Here is a 17,324-nt window from a genome sequence, read left to right as displayed (position 1 = left end):
ACAGTGTTGTGCACACAGTAAGTGCTCAGTAAATATGATTGAATGAATGAATGAATGAAAGTAATGCCCCATGAGACAAAACTGGGGTTATAAAATTTCTACAGCACTTGTCATGGCGTACTAGCTGTGAGACATTGTTTCTTTGATGTTGGGGAGAGTAGGATTTTAGATAACCCTCCTTTTTACTGAGAGTACTCTTTTTGACTAAGTGGATAGATTAAAATTAGTTAATTTCCTTAGTGTGTTGTGGACACTACAGAAACCCTGGAGCATGTATATTGATGAGGAGGGCTCAGTGTGAGGAAGGAGAACAGGTGTTTAATCTGCATTTTACACATGAGGAAACTATGGCAAAGAGAAATGAAGTGACCTGCCTAAGGACAGCCAGCAGGCATGAAGTAGTGGAACCAGAAGTAGAACCCAAGTCTTATGTTGTATCCACGAGGATTCGCTGCTTCTTCATGTGTTTGGGGGGGCTCTTATTAGGGTACATTAGACCCAAATCTAAAATTGCCTTTCTCAACTTTTTTTGCATTCACTGAGGTAGACAAAGCTGAAGTCTCTAAAATGGCGTGGCCCTGGCCCTCATCACTCCCCCCCACAAGAAACCTACTCCATCCCTCTGATCGATGTCAAGCAGAGGCTACAGATTCTCATCTTGTGAGAAGAATATCGAGAATCTTATTGAAAAATGTACTCAGAAGTGGGTGAAAACTGACAGTGTGGGTAAATGTATTTTCTGTATTTTGAGGAGCGTTAGTATGAGTTCGTTTAACACCCTGGAAGCCGTTGATTCTCGTCTCCCCGTGCATCCCTGAAGCTCTCTTCTTTGTCCCAGTAGATGGCTTGTCAGGGTGGGAAGGTCTCTTGGAGGTAAAAGGACTTGGCTCTGTTACCACTTTGTCTAATCCTTTTAGAAGGTCAGGTAGGGATACTGAAGCCGCTATTAATTATGCATCAGACCCTTGCCTTCAGAGGCAGCACTTCTAAAATGAAGATTTATTTTTTGTATTTCTAAAAATGAATGAAGGGCAGCTGTTAGTCAAGGAATTGTCCAGATTGCTGCAGGAAGAAAAAACTTTCTGTTTATCCCCCAAAGAAGAACTTTTATCTCTTATCCAAACAGACTTGCAGAGCTCCTTCCTTATCCTTGAGGCTTAAATGATCTCCAGCTTTATGCTTATCTAATATGTAAATCCAAAGATTTTCCTTTAAAACGGAATGAAAATGAAATTCAGATCCTATTCAGAGTATCGGAGGTCATGGGCTTTTTGTGGCTAATGTAAAACCGAGTAAGAAAAAGGTAGTGATGTAGCAGTGTGCACCTCCTTTGTATTGTAAGTATTGAGGATTTATTATTTGACCCTTTAATCTGGAGTGAAATTGGATGTGCTTGCCTGCCAAAATTTAATTGTTTTTCATGTAAACTGAGTAAACATTGATTCCCTTTTTAATTACAGGAGAGGGAAAAAAGTGTAGGATATTTGACAGTTTCAGAAGTGTTAGTTGTTCCTAGGGATTCATTTTTAATAAGAATTATTTTTGCTTGTTAATAAGCCATAATAGGAAATGGGAATTTTGAAGAAAATGGAAACCACATCAGGTGTGAGCTTCCCAAAGTCCCTTCCGACCTTCCCAACTCTTTTCTGTCTCCACCTTTCCTCTCTCTTCCTTTCCAGCCGTCTCTCAAGAGGAGAGCTCCAACTCGCTTTCCAAGTCTGCCCCTCTCCCTGGGCCTGGGACTCAAACCCCTCTTGCTTTTTAAAAAATACTTGCTTATTCTGTTCTTTCCTCCTGTACTTCCATCTTTAACCTCTCATTTTTTGATAACTCCTACCCTTCTGCCTTCAAACCCACCCAATCCTCCCCAATATTAAAACACACACACACACACACACACACACACACACACACACACACACACACACACACACACACACACAAGTGTGCACAAAAAAAAAACAAAAAACCTTCTCTGGATTCCACTGCACCTTTGGGCCATTCCCTTGCTCTCATTCCTGGAATGGAGTCCATACAAGGCTGCCATCACTTCCTTTCTCCTCAGAATCTCGTCTCGAGTCCCCTGGCACCTCTGTCTCCAAGAATACTAACCATCTCCTCCTAACCAAGTTTAGTGGATTCTAGTCTATCCTAGCTGCCTTTGAAAATATTAGCCACTCCCATCTCTTGGGAACACTCCCCAACCCTCATTTTCCTGTCACTGTTCTTTCCCGGCTGTCTTCCTACCTCTCGCGCTACCCCTTCTCAGTCTCATTTGTTCTCTTTTCGTACACTTCTCATCCTCTAACCGTGAGCATCAATCAGTCAGTGGTATTTACTGAGCGCTTACTAAAGGCCGAGCACTGTACTAAACACTTGGGGGAGTATTATATAACAGAATTAGCAGGCACCCTCCCTGTAATGAGCTTATAGTCTAGAGGGGGAGGCAGACATTAACATGAATAAATAATTTATAATGTATAATTTAAAGATGTGTACATAAGTGCTGTGAGGTTGGGGGTGGGGTGAATCTCAGATGTCCACAGCTCATCCAACAAGCGTCCTCTATTCTCACTTCCTTGGGGGAGCACATCTGCTATCATGGCTTCATCTACCTGCAACATTTGGATGACTCCCAATTTTACCTGGCTCGCCCCTACCACTCACCTGCTCTGCTACCTTGCAAAACTTGCCTCTTGCCTTCAGGCTATCCCCGCTTAGACATCCTTCTGATACTTTAAACTGAAAATAGTCCAAACTGAACCGCTCATCACCCCTCCTAAATTCAGTCCCCTCCTAATTTTTCCATCACAGCCAACACCACCACCACCTTTCTAGTTCTAGCTAGCAGTCTACGACTTTGATATCATCCTCAACATCTCCCTCTCTTTAGATTCGCAGATTTAACCTGTTGATATTTCCTACTGAATTTTCCTCCACAGCGTTTCCCAGATGTGTCCCTTCCTCTGCAACTAAACAGCTACTAATCAAGGACAGGCTCCCATCATATTCCAACTAGTCTACCGTTTTGGTCTCCCTGCTTCCACCTGCTCCACCTCTCCACTCCGCGACTGGGCTCATTCTTCTAAAATGTAATTTACCACCCATCTTTCCATTCCTCCCTGCATTATGTAGAAGCTCTGTGACGGTGGTTTTCAAAGTGTCTACCGGTTTTTTCTCTCTTCTCAGCTCTTCTCACCCACTCCACCCTAACCCATATTCTTTTTTTCCTCTCAGGTCAATCTTCTTTACTGTGCTTTTCTCTATAGAATCTCCCTCTTCCAGCCCCTTGCTCACATCCTTCCTCCTGCTTGGAGCTCCTTCCTCCAAATTGGTCATGAAGGTAGCATTGTTCTTTGTTCTGCTCCCAGTACTTGTAAATAATTTTGAGTTTCTTTGACTTCACCATTTGACTGTAAGGTCTTTGAGGGCAGGAGCCATGTCTTTCACTGTTATTGCACTCTCCTAGGTACAGTGCTTTGCATACAGCAGGCACACACTAAACATCAGTGACTGAAGAACATTTCCAGTTCGAGTGGCAGTTTCTTCTGCGTGAAAAGATAGCTATCTTCTTTTCATGTCTGTGTTATCATTGTAGTAAATATGCTTCTTATAGTATGCACACATGTCAAAACATATACAAATCTGTGTGATATTTTAAGTACTAGAAGCTTGGGTAAGCATCTTCTCCCAGGCCCCTAAATAAATAGTTTCTATAAAAAGCCAGTTATCTGTACTTTTTTTTTGATCTGAACTGACCATTTATCTGAGTGGAGATTAACACAGGTCTAAAAAAATGTGTAAACCAAACAGAATTTGGCATGTCCGTCCAAGATAACCGAATTCCATTTAGTTTGTCTAAACTGAGCTTTTTGATTAATCAGTCTAGCCTCAGTCACAAGTTAGTATGATACAGCTTTCTGTGAGAAGCAGTGTGGCCTAGTGAATACAGCGTGGGCCTGAGAGTCAAAAGGACCTGGGTTCTAATCCCGCCTCTGCCACTGGCCTGCTGTGTGACCTTGGGTAAGTCACTTCTCTGGGCCTCAGTTACCTCATCTGTAAAATGGGGATTGAGACTGTGAGCCCCATGTGGAATAGGGACCGTGTCCAACTCGATTTGCTTGTATCCTCCCCAGCACTTAGTATAGTGCCTTTCAGGTAGTGAGGGCTTAACAGATAACACAGTTACTATTATTGCATACTTAAATTTCAAAGAAAGATCTATGCACATAGGGGAAATGCCCTAGCATAAGGGGGATCCCTTGTCCTTTGGTTCTTTAGAGACAAAAGACTTGAATTTAATGAGACCTAAAATGGTGCTCCATTTGTATAATTACTAACTCAGTATAATGGCACAGAGTTTTGCCAGAACAGGTGTTTAGACTGAGTTTTTGCTAGAATGAGATGGTAGAATTATGGAGCATTCTGCTGACAACATGAGCCTCAATGGAAATAGTGTGGCATGGTTTTGATCTAAGCATGTAATTGGAATTGATGGTTTTTCATCTTGAGGCCCAAGATAAGATGCATCTGCCTTACAAACACCCTTGGATTTGGCCATTAATAGGGATTGATTGAACCAAATTTGAGAATTAAATTTAATACTGAGCGACTTTTAAGTCAGAAGGATTGGTCGTGTGGGTGTACAAGGGGGGTGTGCTACTATATGCCGTGCCATGATACAAGGTTCTGCTGGTAGAGCCGGCTATAAGTTCATGCAAAGATTCAGATTTCCAGTTCCATGGTCATATAAACGATAACTACATCCTTCAAGGAAGCCAGAAACTGTTTTAGCCTGAGTTTTTTCATTGGATGCTAACGTGAACGTGCATGCAGGTTGTTTGGCTCTTTTTCACAGAAGCTGTTGATAGCAATTCATCATCCAGGTAAACTTTTATTCCCCATTTAGACAAGTACTTGGGAAGAACCAGATTGCTGTTATCTGACTAACCTCTCATCTCTCCACATTATTCACCCTCCTTTCTGTGCCAGCTATGCACTGGGATCTCTATTCCTTGAGCACTTTGAGATCTCCCCACGCCCACTGCAGTTCTATACATATTCCTATACCCTGCTGCTTCACTTCTCTGTAATTCATTGTCTAGGTTGTAAGATTGTAGGGTCTAGATCGAAAGCTCCCTGAGGGCCAGAAATCATGCCTACCAACTCTGTTGTATTATACTCTCCCAGGTACTTAGAACAGATTTCTGTGTGCAGTAAGCACTCAACAAATGATCTTGATTGACTTATAATAATAATTATGATAGTTGTTAAGTGCTTACTCTGTTCCAGGCACCATTCTAAGCATTCATTCATTCATTCAGTCGTATTTATTGAGCACTTACTGTGCGCTACCGAACAATGGGCTCACAGTGTAGAAGGGGGGAGACAGACAACAAAACAAAACAAGTAGACAGGGATCACTGGGGTAGATACAAGCTTATTGGGTTGGACACAGTCCCTGTCCTACGTGGGGCTCAGTCTCAATACCCATTTTACAGAGGAGGGAACTGAGGCCCAGAGAAGTTAAGTGACTTGCCCAAGGTCACACAGCAGACAAGTGGTTATTATTATTAAGTGCCGCCGAGTCGTTTCCGATTCGTAGCGACTCCATGGATATACTTTCTCCAGAATGGCCTGTCCTCCGCCATAATCCACAACCTTTCTAACGGTTCATCTGTTATTGTTGTTATGGTCTCTATCCATCTAACTGCTGGTCTGCGTCTTCCACATTTTCCTTGGTCTTTTCCCAGCATTAGTGTCTTCTCGAGAGAATTAGTCCTCCTGATTTATGTGTCCAAAATATGCTAATCTAAGTCGGGTCACTTGGCCTTCCAAGGACCACTTTGGTTTAATTTGCTCCAAAATCCATTTGTTTGTTTTTTGAGCAGTCCGTGGTATTTGAAAAATCCTTTTCCAACGATGTTCTTTCTATCCTGTTTTTTAACTGTCCACCTTTCGGATCCATACATTGTCACTGGAAACACCATAGAGTTGACAGTTTGTATTGTTGTGGCAATTGTTACATGTGCACATTTCTAGACAAGTGGTAGAGTAGGGATTAGAACCCATGACCTTCTGATTGATGTATCTGAAGGTATACTGACTTGGGTAGAAGCCTAGGGTGTTTCATGACACTGAGTTACCTTGGCGAGGAAGCCTAAAAGCCTAACTTTTCTGGAATTTAGCTTCCTCAACTCTAAGTGAACCTGTCAGTGCCCTCATATTTCGTGGCGATGTTGCCTGTATTAATTAGGTTATATTCATAAAGTCAATACATATTCATCAACTTCCCAAGTATACTTCTGACTTATTTTCTGTTTTGGAATGCAGCGATGATTACATTCTAGCAGATCCATTTACTTTCCCCCCATATATTACAGAAAATTGAGCAGGGACCTATTATATGTCGCTTCTGATCTGAGCAAGTAATTGCGAATTGATGGTTTTTCATCTTGAGGGCCGGCATAAGATGCATTTGCCTTACAAACACCCATGGATCTGGACATTAATAGGGATTGATTCAACCAAATTTAAGGATTTAATGTAACACCGAATGCCTTTTAAGTCACTTCAAGAAGAAATCAAAATTATCTTCTTTGTAAATGGGAGAAACATCAAAGAGAAGGTTGCAATAGCCTGGATGAGTACAGAAGAAAAAAGATCTAGGGATCAGAGAGGTCCCCAGATACCAATACGGTACTGGTGCTTAATTGAAAAGCAAACGTGGAGTGGCACGTTAGGATTATGAAGTAGAAAGCGTATGGTATTCGTACTATTTTATATTTGGCACAAGTGTGAGGGAGAGAACTTGTCTCTTCTTCTCCTAAATTTGGGTGGCTGGATTTTGTGAAGATCCATTCCTTCCCCTCAGTCACCTCTCCCCTTCTGAAAGGAAATGCACCTGGGTGGAAGTGGCAATCCTGTCACTTGTCAAGCAGTCACCTCCTTTGAAACTCTGCCCTTATCTCTTAGGGTACACATTTAAGAGCAGAAATTGTTCCTGCCCTCAGGGAACTCACAGCATAAAGGGGGCAGGAAGCTGAGCATAGAATTCACATCAGTCTGTAGACTAAGCTCATTATGAGCAGGGAACCCATATCTGCTAATTCTGCTGCTCTCCCACGCGCTTAGTACATGCTCTGCACATAATAAATGCTTGACAAATACCATTGATTGATCAATCTGGAAATATGAATACAATAATTCCAAGAGTACACGGAGGGGAAGGCTCCGTCCCTTCTCCCCTCCTTAACTTCCATCTTCATCCGCTCACTCTCCACTGGTTCCTTCCCCTCTGCCTTCAAACATGCCCACGTCTCTCCCATCCTAAAAAAACCCTCTCTTGACCCTACCTCACCTTCTAGTTATTGCCCTATCTCCCTCCTACCATTCCTTTCCAAACTCCTTGAACGAGTTGTCTACACGCGCTGCCTCGAATTCCTCAATGCCAACTCTCTCCTCGACCCCCTCCAACCTGGCTTCCGTCCCCTACATTCCACGGAAACTGCCCTCTCAAAGGTCACCAATGACCTCCTGCTTGCCAAATCCAAGGGCTCATACTCTATCCTAATCCTCCTCGACCTCTCAGCTGCCTTCGACACTGTGGACCACCCCCTTCTCTTCAACCCGCTATCCAGTCTTGGCTTCACAGACTCCGTCCTCTCCTGGTTCTCCTCTTTATCTCTCCGGCCATTCATTCTCAGTCCCTTTTGCTGGCTCCTCCTCCCCCTCCCATCCCCGTACTGTAGGGGTTCCTCAAGGTTTAGTTCTTGGTCCCCTTCTGTTTTCGATCTACACTCACTCCCTTGGTGACCTCATTTGCTCCCACAGCTTCAACTATCATCTCTACGCTAATGACACCCAAATCTACATCTCTGCCCCTGCTCTCTCTCCCTCCCTCCAGGCTCGCATCTCCTCCTGCCTTCAGGACATCTCCATCTGGATGTCTGCCTGCCACCTAAAACTCAACATGTCCAAGACTGAACTCCTTGTCTTCCTTCCCAAACCCTGCCCTCTCCCTGACTTTCTCATCACTGTTGACGGCACTACCATCCTTCCCATCTCACAAGCCCCCAACCTTGGTGTCACGTTCGACTCCGCTCTTTCGTTCACCCCTCACATCCAAGCCGTCACCAAAACCTGCCGGTCTCAGCTCCGCAACATCACCAAGATCCGCCCTTTCCTCTCCATCCAAACCGCTACCCTGCACATTCAAGCTCTCATCCTATCCCGTCTGGATTACTGCATCAGCCTCCTCTCTGATCTCCCGTCGTCCTGTCTCTCCCCACTTCAATCCATACTTCACGCCACTGCCCGGATTGCCTTTGTCCAGAAATGCTCTGGGCATATTACTCCCCTCCTCAAAAATCTCCAGTGGCTACCAATCAATCTGCGCATCAGGCAGAAACTCCTCACCCTGGGCTTCAAGGCTGTCCATCCCCTCGCCCCCTCCTACCTCACCTCCCTTCTCTCCTTCTCCAGCCCAGCCCGCACCCTCCACTCCTCTGCCACTAACCTCCTCACCGTGCCTCGTTCTCGCCTGTCCCACCATTGACCCCCGTCCCACGTCATCTCCCTGGCCTGGAATGCCCTCCATCTGCACATCCTCCAAGCTAGCTCTCTTCCTCCCTTCAAGACCGTATTGAGAGCTCACCTCCTCCAGGAGGCCTTCCCAGACTGAGTCCCCTCCTTCCTCTCCCCCTCCTCCCCCTCTCCATCCCCCCTGCCTTACCTCCTTCCCCTCCCCACAGCACCTGTATATATGTTTATATGTTTGTACATATTTATTACTCTATTTTATTTGTACATATTTATTCTATTTATTTTATTTTGTTAATATGTTTTGTTGTCTGTATCCCCCTTCTTGTCTGTGAGCCCACTGTTGGATAGGGACCATCTCTATATATTGCCAACTTGTACTTCCCAAGCGCTTAGTAAAGTGCTCTGCAAACAGTATGCGCTCAATAAATACGATTGAATGAATGGATCTGGTTTGTCCCAGTGAATTAGAAAGTGGGTAGAGTTAATCCAGGAAAATATCCCAGAGAAGGAGAATGATCTGGAGCTGACATAAAGATTTGGAGAATTCTAGTGCAGTGGACAGAAAAAGGGAGATTGGTTCATGTATCTTGTTTTCTTTGGGCTTAGTCTCAAAGGTGGGGGAGAGAAAAGTAAGTGTTGGGAGCCTCAAAGGCAAGTGTGAGCAGACCAGAGGTGATAAGCTGGGTTAGAATGTGAGATGAGAGCTGATGGTAAGAGCCCCTTCACCAAGAGGTTGGAGCTCGTGGTGAGAAATTTGCATTGGGTCTGAGAGACCAGTGAAAGCACCTGGAGGGTTGTGAATTATGGAGTGGTATGGCTCCTTCAGTAGTGGATGGGGCATTTTGGAGTGGCTGAAGTCTGGAAGCTGGGAAGCTTGCAAGAAGGAGAAATATTAGATTCCTGTACTGGCCACCTTCCTTTCTTGGTCCTATGACCACTCTCCCAGGACTTCACCCTTTCCCTCGCTTCCTCCCCACCCAGCCCCCCAGCCATCTTTCCTCAGCCCGCCAAAGGCTGAAGGGGAAAAGAAGCAGCAAATGAGTAAGACCCACCATTTCTTTCTCCAGGGCCACCTATTTCCCAGCGATCAACAGCTGCTAGTGGGTTCCTGGGAGTAGTGGGTTGGGAATAGGAATAGTTAAGGGAGGTGGTGGGCTCTGCCTGCATGCCTCTTCTAGACTGCAAGCTCCTTGTGGGCGGGGAATAGGTCTACCAACTCTGTTATGTTGTACTTCCCCAAGCATTTAGTACAGTGCTCTGCATGCAATAAGCGCAGATAAATACCACTGATGGATTGCATGGTCCGGGCCAACTGGTTACCAGTCCATCAGGTGAACTGGACTAATGGGGATCGTAAAAGGCACATTTCAGATGGTATTTAAACCCAGTACTCATAGAAGTGTCGGGTCATTTATTTGCTTCATTACATGTCTTCCGGAATTACTCTGGACCGGAAGGCTTTGTGCTCTGGGGCTTGAAAAAGCCCCTACCCAGTATGGTAGTGCGTTTTTGGAACAAACATTACTTCATTGGGTTCCGGCTGATAGAGCTAAATGGGTCTCCTAACTCTCAATCTAGTCTATTTTTCTCTCTCTAATTTCCCCATGGCCGGTTCTCCCTCCTGCTGTTTCAGTGACCAGGTCTCGGAAGCCAGCTCCCAAACCACCTCCAAGTAGTTAAAATCTTAGGCAGTTAGTGAATTTATGGAAAGTGAACTACATTTTGAGCAAGAAAGGGGAAAAGCAGCCGGTGAATACTGGTTATAAATTATAGTGCAGTTATTAGTACTGCTCAGAATTTTGGCATTGCGACTTTGACAAGGTGGCTTCTAATTACGGCAGTGGTTCATCAGTGTTTGTTTCCTTTAGTGGTATTTTGGCATTAAAATGGTATTTACTAGTTAAGATTATTATGATTTTGTAGCAGAGCAGTCTGTCTCTATTGTGTTAACACAGTTACTGCTCACTGACTCTTGGAAATATACTCTGCAGTGAACCTCCATTGCAATTCATCACATATGGCTCTGGAGTGTTTTTAGTAAGAAAGCAAAAAACAAGCTACCTAAAACTTAGCCTCTTGTGGGGAGTTTTTTGGTTGGGGTCAGGCAGCTAATTGAAAAGTGACATCCCATTCAAAGAGAACAAAAGTAGTGAAGTAGTCTATTAATTTGCCTTGCTGATTTGGATCATGACATTTTCCTTAGTGTGCCATTGACCTTCTGGGATCAGGTTTCAGGCCGCAAAATCTCAAAACTTGGAGACTTGGAAGGCTGTCTTCCAAGCCTAGTCTATTCCAAGCAGAACTATTCTGCTTTACTAATGATTGTAGTATTTAAGTACTCACTATGTGACAAACTAAGCACTGGGGTAGATATAATAATAATAATAATAATAATAATAATGTCATTTATTAAGTGCTTACTATGTGCAAAGCACTGTTCTAAGCGCTGGGGAGGTTACAAAGTGATCAGGTTGTCCCACATGGGGCTCGCAGTCTTTGTCCCCATTTTACAGATGAGGTAACTGAGGCACAGAGAAGTTAAGTGACTTGCCCAATGTCACGCAGCTGACATTTGGCGGAGCCGGGATTTGAACCCATGACCTCTGACTCCCAAGGCTGGGCTCTTTCCACTGAGCCACACTGCTTCTCCATATGACATGAGATGGTAATGTCAAACACAGTCCCTCTCCCACATTGGGCTCACAGTCTAAGTGGGAGGGAGAACAGGTATTGAATACCGATTTTACAGATGAGGAAACTGAGGCAAGAGAAGTCGTGTGAGTAGCCCAACATAGAGCCATTTCTGCTGGGAGGATTTGGTTGGGAAGGGGAGAAATTCTTTTCCCTACAGTGGAGGAGCCAAGGGAGCCCTCAAGGTGGGAGAATCCTACTCACCTTCAAGTTATAGCATATTAAAAGTGAAAACAGTGATGAAAGCGAAGGCATGGGTTGAACTCTTCCTTCCTCCTCCCTCTTCCACTCTTTGCTCATGCCTGTAATTGTTTTATGGCTTGCAGAACAAATCAAGCCCTTCTTATAATAGGTGTCTGGAAACAGTCTCTTTCCCAGAAAAGTAAGCAAAAATACAAAGTTTTCCACTATTCCTAAGGTTACAGAATTATATGGTTGTGCATGTGAAATTATATTCCTTACTGACAAGATTTAATGAGGGCAAAGTTTATATTTTGGCTGCTTTTCAGGATGTTACTTAAGTTAGGTTTTGGAAAGTGTTTATTTTAAGTAGTTCCTGGAGGAAACTGTGGGTCAGAAACATTAGAAAGACTTAGATAGTCTGATTATTTTTTTTGAAAGTTTTATTTGCAGGTTCATGAAGTGATGTCTTTGGAATATTCTGCTTCTTAGTTGACCTTTTAAACTAAAATAAGAAGAATTATTCGTCGTTCATTAGAGAAACAGGATGGCCTAGTGGAAAGAGCACAGGCCTTGGGACTCAGAGGACCTGGGTTCTAACTTCAGTTCCACCACGTACCTATGTGACCTTGGGCAAGTCAGTTAACTTCTCTGAGCCTCAGTTACCTCATCTGTAAAATGGGGATGAGGACTGTGAGCCCCACGTGGGACAGGGACTATGTCCAACACAATTTGCTTGCATCCACCCCAGCGCTTAGTACAGTGCCTAGCACATAGTTAAGCACTGAACAAATGCCATAATTACTATTATTATCATCTTGTACCTTCTCCAATGCTTAGTGCAGTGCTTGGCACATAGTAAGCACTTAAACAATACCATACTTCTCTCCCTAAAGTGGGGAAGATAATTGCCCAAGAAATGGATTAACATTTAGGATGGGGTCAGCAACCATAACCATCGAGAAGATCAGACCGCCTCGTGGTCTGGTTGGAAGCCTGTTGCATGTTGCCACCACAATCTATCTGTTAATCTCCCAAAGGATATGCTGGCTTTCTTGATTAGATTTTCCACTTCCTTTTCTATTGTTACATCTGACAGAATTCTGTATTCAGCATGAAGAGAGAAGCAGCGTCAAAACCAACTAAATTCTGGAACTTCCCCATATTTTACCATTACTGTAGACAGCACAAGCATGTAACCATGACGTTATCCTTGACTCATCTCTCTCATTTAACCCATGTATTCAATCTATCACTAAATCCTGTCCATTCAGCCTTCACAACATCACTAAAATCCACCCCTTCCTCTCCATCCAAACTGCTACCATGTTAACCCAAGCATTTATCCTATCCCTCCGTGTTGATCAATCAATCAATCAATCAATCGAATTTATTGAGTACTTACTGTGTGCAGAGCACTGTACTAAGCGCTTGGGAAGTACAAGTTGGCAACACATAGAGACGGTCCCTACCCAACAGTGGGCTCACAGTCTAAAAGGGGGAGACAGAGAACAAAACCAAGCATACTAACAAAATAAAATAAATAGAATAGATATGTACAAGTAAAATCAATCAATAAATACAGTAATAAATATGTACAAACATATACACATATATACAGGTGCCTCCGGTCCCTCCCCATTCCAGTCTATAATTCACTCTGCTGTCTGGATTCTTTTTCTACAGAAACATTCAGTCCATGTTTCCTCACTTCTCAAGAACCTCCAGTGGTTGGTTGCCCATTCAAACAGCATCAAACAGAAACTCCTTACCTAAGTAGGAGGGAGTAGGGTTTAATCCCCACTTTACATTTAAGGAAACGAGGCACAGAGGAGTTGGGAGTAGGGTTTAATCCCCATTTTACATTTAAGGAAACCGAGGCACAGAGAAGTTAAGCTACTTGTCCAGGGTCATACAGCAAGGAATTTATAGAACCAGGATTAGAACCCAGGTCGTCTGACTCCCAAGGCCCTGCTCTTTCCACTAGGCCACTCGTGAGCCCACTGTTGGGTAGAGACTGTCTCTATGTGTTGCCAACTTGTACTTCCCAAGCGCTTAGTACAGTGCTCTGCACACAGTGAGCGCTCAATAAATACGATTGATGATGATGATGATGATGCTTCAGCAGTAGCCGGCTAAGAATGAACCAGGAAGTACTCCCCTGGTTCTCACCATCCCGGCTGGTTCTTCATCTCCTCATCTTCTTAGACTGAGAGCCTTTATAGGACAGGAACCGTGTCCAACCTGATGATCTTGCATCTACTCCAGTATTTATTATTATCTAGTGAGTTTCACCTCTTTCCTCTGCACTACCTGTGAGAACAATAATGGGGCATTACCAAAAAAAGCCCTGTGTAGAAAGCATTTTAAAATTCTTTAGTGTCAGGGCATACTCTATCAAGAGCAAAAAGGAATACTTTTAGGTAAAACAATTTCTGTAAAGCTCTTCTTTGATTGAGCCTGTTAATGCAGTGTAGCTGCTGTTAGCATCAATCAAAAACTCTTCACATTGTGGCTTCATGTAATTATCACTGATTTTTTAATCAACATCTTCAGGTAGTTGAAAAATACATTTTTAAATGTTTGCCACTCCCCCCACCTTCTCAGTTTGCCTAAAATTCTTCCTAGGCTATATGTTAAGGTTCTTTGGACGCCGTATTTATTGTTTCAGGTCTGCAGGGTTTCATTCAGTTTCCCCTTCTCCGAGTAAACTATAATCACATTCACAAGTAATGCTCCTGTGAGTGAAATTCTACCTGTATGTGGACACGGTACTAAGAAATCTCTTCATCACTTGTACTCAATTAAAGATAGTTCTTCATTGTGTGATGAGACAAGTTGCTTTTTAGGGCACCATTGCTAGCTTTTTCCCTATTTAGGATGAGCAATGCACTCATAAATAAGACTACTCCTTCCTTCAGAACCTGCCAGATAATTGCTGCTGTTCACCGGCACTCAAGTAGTCCATTGCCCATATGTCTGACTTGGAAATCTGGGTTCTCACACCAGCTCTGCTGCCTGCCTGTGTTGCGATCATGAGCAAATCACTTAATTTCTGCGCTTCAGTTTCCTCATCTGTAAACTGGGGACAGAGTACCCCTAAGTCTTGAGTCCGATGCATGACTCCATCCACTAGGCCATATTGCATCCCACTAGTCTTTGCCACTTAGTGGGCCTGAAAGTATGACCCCAATGTCCACAGTTGTCTCATTTGTAACCAGAGTGGCTGAATGCTCTGGTACGATGGGTCAAAGGGATGTTGAACCCTGTAGTTAAAATTAATATTCAGACTCCTGAAGCCTCCTGCTCTGGAAGTACAAAGCCTTGGGTGCATATTTAAACTGGGCCAAGTCATCATCAGAACCCTGTCCCATGAATGTCCCTGTGTCTAATTCAAACTTATTTAATGAACTTGGCTCATTTCCTCGACTTAGGTCCACAATAATGGAATTTTCTATAACAGTGATGCAGCTAATCAATCTTAGAACCATGTCCTCTTCTAGCTTTTGCACATAATTGGTATTCTGATCGATAGCTGAGTAATTAAAAAAGAAAGCCCATTATCCAAGGGCTCGCTATTTTACAGGCTTCCCTTATCTGTGGAAACATTTCCTGTTATGCTAAGCTGCCCTGGAGGTCTCTAGCAGTGTCTAAGATTTATCTGACTCTATTGCGCAAAATTCTCCTTCTCATAATTCCTTGGAAATGCCAGTGGTTAGTGAGAGGATGAGAATCTTGCCTGGGGTCTTTAACATCTCTATTCAAAATGCCTCCTGCATTAGCCAGAAAATTGATAGCTGACCTCCTGGTTTTTTGTCCCCTTATTCCATCAATAAACTCCCTTTCCCCATCGATTTGCAGTCTGTTTCGAAAGCTTAACTTCTGGTCGAGTAACACCCATCCTTGAAAGCATGACTGCCTAATACAGGGGGTTTCTGGCCTATGATAGAATCATTTATGAAGCATGCACTTAGCCGCCTCCCTTTGGAGTTATAGGTTTTCTGACCGTTTACTGTTCCCATTAGTTGATCATTTAAAAGCCCTCTAGTAACCAGGGTTTCATCTTCTGTCCTTTCCTCTTCCCCATCTCTCCCTCCCTCCTCCAATCTCTCTTTCCCTAATAATTTCTTGCTTTCCCTTTTACCATCCTTATCCAACTGAGCAACGGCAATTAGAGGTATTTATTTCTCCCAGTCGATATATCTTCATACAATTTGAAAAGCTCGCCAAATGTTTATTTGCCTGAAAGGTGATTCATACTTTGCTGTGGTATTTAAGTTACAATAATTATTACATGCTGAGCATTGGACTGTAAGATAAGCTTTAGCCTGTAGAGAAGCAGTGTGGCCTAGTGGATGGAGTGCGGGCCTGGGAGTGCGAGGGACTTGAGATCGAATCCTAGCTCCACCGCTTGCCGGCTGTGTGACCTTGGGTAGGTCACTTAACTTCTCTGGGCCTCAGTTCCCTCATCTGCAAAATGAGGATTAAGACTGTGAGCCCAATGTGGGCCATGGACTGTGTCCAACCAGATTGGCTTGTATCTACCCCAGCACTTAGTACAGAGCCTGTCACAGAGTCAGTGTTCAAACAAATACCGTAGAAAAAATTTTAAAAGCTCTTCCTGCAGACTGAAAACTCCTTGTGGGCTGGGAATAGGTTGTACTCTCCCAAGCACTTAGTACAGTGCTTGGCACATAATAAGTGTTCAATAAATACCATTGATTGATTAAATACGTCACACAAAGGGCCTGTAGTCAGAGGACCTGCCTGCTATGAGCAAGTCACTTAACTTCTCTGGGCCTCAATTTCTTCTTTATGCTTATGTGTTTGTTTCTCTGCGTTTTTCAGATGCTAGCTGCACCTCCCTTTGCCTTTTAGTGTTTCTGCCTGTTTTTCCATGTATCTCTGAGGTTTTGTCTTTTTCTGTCTTTGTCTATGTGTCTCGGTCTCTGATGCCTTTTTGCCATCTCTCTTGGCTTTTGTATATCCGGTTCTCTATGTCACTGTCTCTGTCCCCTGATACTTTATTGCCTCTTATTCTCTCTTCCTCTCCATCTCTGTCTTGTTTTTTCATGTTATCACCGACTCTGGGTATTTCTGTTCCTCTTTGTATCTGTCTTCCTGCTTGATTCTCTCTGGTGACTACCAGGGTCACCACTTCATTCCTGTCCTTCCCCCTGAGACAAAATATCACCTCTTTGCTGATCTACATGGCACGTCCATCATTCCCATCTGGAGACTGTCATCATCATTGCCTGGTAAATCTGTTGAGGAGACAGGTGCCACCATTGTGATTCTGATATATTGTCCTTGGAATTAGATCTAGTGTTGTTATCCCCCTTTGCCCAGGTGAACGCAGCTTTAGTGATGTAACTAAATCCTTGTTAATGGTATTACTCACTGCACTGGAGTTACTAAAGCCTAGTATCTAAGCCTCATTTGATCCTAATAGTCTTTCAGCGTTTATTGTCTTCAGTCATCATTTCTTCCACTGTTTCTCTGCTGGGCAATCAATTTCCTTTTCAGCAAGATGTGTTATTTGAGGTGTCAAGCAAGGTTGTGCTCCCCGCAGCACGGCTCGTCTCCCATACCGTACCTGATCTCTGAGCCTTATTGTCCCACTCTCCGGGTAGCAAATATCTAGCGCATTCATTTTCAGGCCCCTCCAGCTGTGTTATTTATACTCCTTGTGGACCTTGTGGGAACTCGGTAACTCTTTAACGATTGTGAAATTGGATTCTCATTGTCCTTCACTTTTGTCCCTTATTCTTGTGGAGACTCAATTGAATTTTGAGGTTCTGGGAGTGCTGATGAGAGAAAGCCTTTGGAGCTCGACCTGCTCCTCAATTCTCTGATAACCTCTGGCCTAACTTATACAACAAAGAGGGTTTCTGGAGCAGAGTCAGCTT

At 43.6% G+C, this 17,324-nt stretch overlaps 1 protein-coding gene across 1 annotated transcript in view; it reads left to right on the top strand.

Annotated features, from left to right (window-relative positions):
- Nucleotides 1–17,324, top strand: part of RNF150 (ring finger protein 150) — a 169,540-nt gene that overhangs the window by 6,545 nt on the left and 145,671 nt on the right. The gene's annotated exons all lie outside the window — the stretch shown is intronic.

This window comes from Tachyglossus aculeatus, chromosome 12, assembly GCF_015852505.1.
Source record: "Tachyglossus aculeatus isolate mTacAcu1 chromosome 12, mTacAcu1.pri, whole genome shotgun sequence".
Taxonomy (NCBI): domain Eukaryota; kingdom Metazoa; phylum Chordata; class Mammalia; order Monotremata; family Tachyglossidae; genus Tachyglossus; species Tachyglossus aculeatus.
Note: the sequence above shows the minus strand (reverse complement) of the source record. Positions and strands in the feature narration are given on the sequence as shown.